This window comes from Montipora foliosa, chromosome 2 (assembly GCF_036669935.1).
Source record: "Montipora foliosa isolate CH-2021 chromosome 2, ASM3666993v2, whole genome shotgun sequence".
NCBI lineage: Eukaryota > Metazoa > Cnidaria > Anthozoa > Scleractinia > Acroporidae > Montipora > Montipora foliosa.
The window spans coordinates 45,050,314-45,057,813 of NC_090870.1; positions in this window are offsets into that span (position 1 = coordinate 45,050,314).

Here is a 7,500-nt window from a genome sequence, read left to right on the forward strand (position 1 = left end):
CGGGGGAATACTGCAGGCCACCAGGCTCGCTCCACTGCTGTTCGCAAAACTGTTAGATAGGTTGCCGAGCTCCTGGCCGTATCGTGTTTTAAAAGTATGTTAATGATGCTACTGTTGTTGAGATCATCCCTTGGTGCTCGCCAAGCTATTTGCCATGTGTAGCGAGCCACGTTTCTCGGTTCGCGGCCGAACGTGTGATGCGCCTCAAACCTAAGAAGTCCCGGGAAATGGTAATCAATTTACTGCAGAACCAGCCTGCCCCACTTAACGCACCACAATTAATGGGCTCAGTCATCAAATACACACTGGTTATGTTTTCAAGAAAGCCAATAAGCGCCTGTACGCTCTCGGACTTACGTAAAGCTATATATAGGGTCCACATACTCTCTGTTTTTCGATGATAATGATGATGATGATGATGTTTGTCTGAGAAATTGTTTGGGACCGGAAAAAATAACCGAAAAGCGCCCCGAAATGTTTTCGGGACCGAAAAGTTCTCGCGACTTTTGAGAAACGCACGTCACTCGGCCCACGCCACGCCGCCTTCAGGAGCTGTGTACCGTCAGTATCAACCACGTTCCCAGTGTCGTCTGGGTATTTTTCAAGATGGCGTTTGCTGGGTCGAAGACCCTGGTGGTGGTGGAGGCTGCAAAGGTCACATGACTAAGGAGCCACAGGATATCCAAACTATTGAACTTCTACATACACATGGCGGAAGGACACCAAAAAAGTTCCGGGAGAGGCGACTTCTGGCCGTAGTTCAACTCATTTCACAAGAAATTAAGCTCCTCCTCGATCGCATGGTAAACCATTTTTTATTACATTTTCTTGCAAATCTCGCTGAGTTCATTCTCTGTCAAGCACATTTTTCTTGGATATATGGCCGGATTTCGCCAACAAGCTGGAACGCTATCCGTTCATTTTAGCTTTCTAGTTTTTAGTGGTAATTAATAGTACGCGACGTTTCCATGTAGACTTTCTTAGAGTAAGTGTTATACTTTCATCGAAAGTACTGAGAACTTTCAGATTCTCAGTCGTCCTTGCGAATAATGCTCACAGTTTTCACTCCGGGTTAACTGTAACCGGGCTGTAACCTTGTTTGGATGCGATGGAAAACAGTCTTGAATAACTCAATGGAGACCTTGAGAAGGCCGTTTACGGCAAACGGCCAAAACTGAACTTTTTGCAGTCTGATTTCAGCCTATTATTCTACAAGCTTTACTCAAGTTATATAGAAAAGAGCAAAATCAGAATTAATTTTTGCCGTTCAGTGCCGTCTGTCGTAAACGTCATTCTTAAGGTCTGTATTAAGTATATAAAAAACCTGTTTAAGTGATTTTCCTCAACTATGCTGAAGTACTTTCAGGGTACTCTTCGATGAATAGGAGAACTGTTATCTGGGTAGACTTTAATATACCGGATCCGAAATAATTAATGGCCATAAAACAAAAGAACAAAATCTTAGTTCTTTCCAGACCTGTTCCACTGACATGGTTTATATCTTGTTTCCAACCAATTAAAATCATAGTCATTATAATTTTCTTGTTTCCAACCAATTCAAAATAAAGTCATGTAATATCAACACTGTTATGCGATTTACTTGTATTTGCTTTTAGGAGCTCTTATTATTGTAACACAAATTATGAGAAGCTAGTAATCCTACATGTACCAATAATTATTAGGCTTGAAAGCCCATGCTTATCTGTTTCTTGTGCTTTGTGAGCCACAAACAGAACCTGTCTATATTTAGTATCTCTAGGATAGAGATCGGCATGTCTTGGAAATGAGCATGGTGCCTGTTGGGGACAGTTCGGAATGGACGTAGCCCACGCAAGTCATTGATCATTTGCATCTCATCTCTATCTGCACTCACAGTCGAGTGTTTGCTTGTTTGCTTGTGGATGTTAGCCTCTTGGTCAAAGCCAGCTATGATGGTCTTTATTCCAGCAGCTGCCTTTGAGGCCCTGAGGACACCTTTAGTGGTTTTGTTTGCCCCCATGCCCTTCGCAATTGTCTTGCTCATTCTATTGCAGATCTCTTGTGCAGCATCACATGAAATGTTGTTCCCTTGACCTCCCTTCAAGTTAACAAATCTCCCCCATATTACTCTGTGGGCCATCTCTCCAGACAGCAACACCTACATATATGTATAAAAAGCACATGTGAACTTAAATTGAATTAGCTAGAATCTTCAATGGTCAAAAACGACAAGATGGCGGCTGGACGTATACACGTATGCTCCGTAGGTTTCTCCGTTGCCTTACTGTTCCTGGTCTTTTATGCGCAATTAATCATCCTTAAATCGATGAAGAATGATATCGCGTTTGTGAGGAGGTCTGTAGAGGGATTCGAGTTCGCGGCATGGAAATATTTTAAACCTTCGATTTATCAACCTTCGGCCACGAGTGGAAACAATCGCTTCGTGCCGACTCGCCACCGCTACTTTTACAGCTCTAGCGGCTTCATTATCGGCTTGTTGCTGCTCTGTGGCGATATTATTAGCCAGCCTGGACCTACAATCACAAAGAGAACGCAGTTTGGAGGTCCTAGTGTCCCGTTAAAAGGCCTTGTGATTAACGCCAGAAGCATGAAATTGCAACATAAAGTTGGGACTTCAAGAGTGAGCAATTTAGATCGGGTTCAAGATCTAGTCTGTTCCGAACACGCCGACATCGTATTAATCAGTGAAACCTGGCTGAATGCTAACATCCTCGACCAAGAACTTTTCCCGCTTTCTGACTTTATTGTCTATAGGAAAGACCGTAAGGATCGTAATGGTGGTGGCATTCTTATTGCTGCCAAAGCCAACTCCTTCAAATCAACGCGGGAATATTTGCCGGACTCAGAAAACTTGGAGGACTTAGAGCTTGTGTGCGCTGAGATGACTACTTTTTGCAATAAGAAAGTTCTGTTTTGCTCGATTTATTGGCCAGATCCCAAAGATGATACAGGCTGCTGGTTGGAAAAATTTAATATTTTTCTTGACCATGCTTCTGAAACCTATGAGAATATGGTAATAGGTGGCGACCTGAACCTGTCCAAGATCTCTTGGGACTCGCTAGAAAACACCAGAGGCACAAAAGAGGTGGCGTTCTTAGAAATTCTTAACGACCATTTTTTAACACAATTAAACTTTATTCCCACCCGCCGTGACAGGGTGTTAGATCTTGTAATTACGAATGTGCCGGACCGTGTTCGCGTACGCGAGGTGCTCAGTCCAAAAGAATCGGACGTGTTTACGGACCATGGCACGGTGTCCTTTGAATTTCACGCCTCTACTAAAGCTACCCATAGAGTAAAAAGAACAGTGTACGACTATCGTAATGGACTCTTTGACGGTCTCAGAGGAGCTCTTGAAGCCCTGAATTTATGCAATCTTATTCAAGACAGCGACGACATCAACTCTGACTGGACTTTTTGGAAGGACGCATTTATGAGCGCATTCTCGGATTTTATTCCAACCAAAAAGATTAAAGGAAAAAACACCCCGCCTTGGATCACGAGTGAAATCATCCACGCTCTGCGGAAAAAGGAGGCTGCTCTCCTACTGACCATCAACAACAGAAGTATCGCGAATTACGAGCAAAGGCCAAGTCTCTTATACGTGAGAGCCGTGAGACTTACTTCAGCTCCCTCGATTCAGATCTCGCGCGGCAGCCTAAACGCTTTTGGTCCTTTCTCAAGCTCAAGAACAGAATGCGGAGCTTCCCTGAAACGATGAACTCTGGCGATGACGCTCAGCAGAGTTCTCAAGCATCAACGTCTCAACAGATCGCCGAGTTGTTTAACTCTTACTTTGTGTCGGTCTTCACTGCCCCCTCAGAGGTCCACTCTCTATCAGTACCTTCCACACCCTCACATCCCACACTAAATGAGCTAGAGATCCCGGTGGAAATGGTTTTGGCAACTCTCAAACAGCTTGATATAAACAAAGCAACTGGATCCGATGGAATTCCAGGGCGCCTGCTGAAGGAAACCGCTGACCAGATCGCACCGTCCCTGACCATGTTATTCAACAAATCTTTGCGACTCGGCATCTTTCCAGAAGATTGGAAACTCGCGAACATAGTACCGATTTTCAAGAAAGGAAAAAGAGACTTTGTGGAGAATTATCGCCCTATCTCTCTTCTCCCTGTCGTCTCCAAAGTCCTCGAGCGCTGTGTTCTGGCAGGTTTACGGAATTATACATCCCACTTCATCAGCCGCGAACAACATGGCTTTTTAGCCGGTAGATCTTGTGTGACTCAGCTCACTAGTGTCTTGCATTACATTGGCGGTCAACTCGACGCCGGTAAACAAATAGACATTATATATCTTGGCATGAGTAAAGCATTCGACAAAGTGGATCATACCAAGCTACTTGGGAGGTTGCACCAATACGGCATTACTGCAAACTTCACGACTGGTTTCGTTCATATTTACAGGGGCGCAAGCAACAGGTTACAGTTCTCGGAGCTACTTCCCGAGAATTGCCGGTTACATCCGGGGTACCGCAAGGGTCCCTATTAGGACCGATATTGTTTCTGCTGTTTGTGGACGATCTACCAAACGCTGTTAAAACATCGAGAGTAGCCTGTTATGCCGATGATACCAAGATTTTCAAGAGTATTGATTCCATCACAGACTGTAACGCCTTGCAATCTGACCTTAACGATCTTGTCAGTTGGTCTGAATCATCCGGGCTCATATTTAATCAGTCCAAGTGCAAATACCAGTGCATCACCCGCAAAAAATCATCTGTACAGCCTACCTATACTCTCAAGGAAACGGCTTTGGAATCTTGCGATACAGAGAAAGACCTCGGTGTGTGGGTGTCACGCAACCTCAACTCGGACAAACAAGTAACTGAACAGTGTGCGAAAGCCAACAAACTCATTGGGTTTGTGCGTCGAGTTTCTAGGTACATCCAAAGCACCCAAACGCGTCGCACACTCTACCTTTCTATCGTCCGATGCCATCTCGGCTACGCAACCCAAGTATGGTCACCACAGTCTATTGGCCTACTTAAACGAGTTGAAAACGTGCAGCGCCGTGCAACAAAACTAATTTTGAAGCTCCCTTTCCGCTGTGATGTAACCTATAAGACCCGCCTCCAACTAACAAATCTGTTACCCATCTCATACTGGCATGAATATTTGGACATGGTTTTTTTCTACAAAGCTGTTAATAACTTAGTTTTCGTAGACAGTGAAGCTTTACCTGTAACTAGACAATTTGCGAGATCTACTAGGACATCGAGCAGCAGCGCTATTACTTATATTCCTAACCGACGTAGAACTGTTACCTATCAACGTTCATTTTTCATACGCGCGTGCCGCGCATGGAATGTTCTTCCCGCTGAGCTACGCACAAGGCACATCTCTCTAGCTTCATTTAAAAGTTTATTACTTAAATATTATAAAAAGGCTCTGAACTTGTACGACATTGACGACATTAGAACCTGGAGAACAATCTGTCCTAGGTGTCACACAGCGAGGTCTCTCCTATGCCCGCTAACGTGCTGCTTCTAGCAATTTGGACTTCCGCTTTGTTTCCTCTCAAGTTTCATGCTTACATATTAGTAGCTTTAATTATTAAGTATTTTTATATAAATAATTAACGAGGGATCCACTGTAATTGACTATGCTGTAGTGGTCTCCCCGCCTAATAATTTTTTTTTTTTTCTCCTTGTATTATTTTTTCTATTTTTACCTATATATTTATATTGTATTCCAGTTAGGCGAAGCTAAATAATAAATAAGACCTGATTACGCGGGAGTGCTCCTTCCCCAAGGCCTGATTAAGGATGTACAATTCGATATTTGATGGGGGAGTCCAGACCAAATGTAGAAGAAATTGAAAAAAAGAAATTGTCTTGGAAAACTCTTATTACAAGGGAGCAAAGTTAATGTGCATAGACCTGGGGTTAATTATGGCGCCGAGAACTGTAAAAAGGGCTATTGCTTGTTTTATTCCCCCTGAATTGTGAAATCACCTTTCTTTTTCTCGTGAAACGTGGTTTTGGTAATCAACGTGAGCCGTGATTTTTGAGAATACTTATCTGTGGAACGAGAATGGGGGATTTAATTCACCATGAGCTGTGGTTTTCAATCATGTTATTTTTAATGACGCAATGGTCGGTATTTTACTTTACACACCCAACATCTTCTTATCCTGTTCCATCATCACAAATCGAGCTGTAAGATTTTCCCAAGTTGAAGCAACAAAATCATCCATACGTGCATCCAAATGATCAAGACCTCAGTGATGAAAAAATGGGCAGCATGACCATGGCATATGCGTAAGACAACGCACAGTTAGGCAAGAAACCACTAAGTTCAAGGTTGGAACCCTTCCCCTTAACATGTATGAGACTGGTCTCCATGGAGGAGAGCGATTGGATTTTGCGCAAAATGAAGACAGTGAAGTGCCACCAGATGATGAAAGAAAAGATGGATCTTCATCTGGAGTTTCTGAAGCAGGCCAGCTCTCTGAATACAATGACGACTCCTCTGATGACGACTCTGTATTACAAGAAAATGGTGCCAAGCCCTAACTTCTAAACAAAGAACTCGGTTTCCTTTTCACAGCACCAAGAACAAGAGGTGGGATAATGGTGCCGGGACATCGAACTGCTTTTCTTTGTCTGTAGTTCTTAACCAAAGTAAGAAAAACTGATCGTATAAAAACGTTTTTTTTTCCTCATGAAACGTGAAATGCCGAATTTATTGTCCGTGAAATGTGAAACGGCCATTTCATTTAACATGAAACGTGATCAATACGCCCGTCCCCCTTTACCACCCTCGGAAACGGATGTTTTCGCAGGATAGTGTCTGACGGACAAATAGTATAGCCTGCATACACCAAGACACAGCTGCCATACTTAGAGAGTACATAATGCACATAGCTCTGGGAATATCTCTGTACGTTGCGTTGCGAGGTAGCAGTTCAATTAATATGAATAAAATAAGCCGGATAAAATTAAGGTTTAGTGTGAAAACGGCTAAACTGTCATCGACTTGAAATGATTAATTATGCCTTTTACCCTCAAGAGCTACGAAAACAGCTATTGATGAATGATTCAACAAGAGATTTTCCAGACCAATATCAAAATAAATGCATAGAAACTAAGATCTGAATTTTGATTCTTGGAGTGAGGGGTTAATTTTTGGTGACTACCCAAACAAATGGCTATTTTTGACGTACTTTCAATACTGGGGTACTAAACCGTGTACGTTTTAAGAGTTATGGCTTAAAGAAGCTGTCACAATAATTTCAGTCATTCAGATGTAGAAAATATCTTTAACATTAATGGAAACCTCAAAATAAATGTTCCCAAGGTTGACCAAAGAAATGATGATAAACGGAAAATAAATAAGGATGGTTTCGACTGAGAAAGATTAAGACAGATAATTTACGACCATTTTTTTTTTACGATGCTTCATCCGTGAAGAAGCTCCTTTAAAAAGACATTAAGTAATTCAGTCGAACCCCGCTACTTCGAAGTCCTAAGGGAAATGG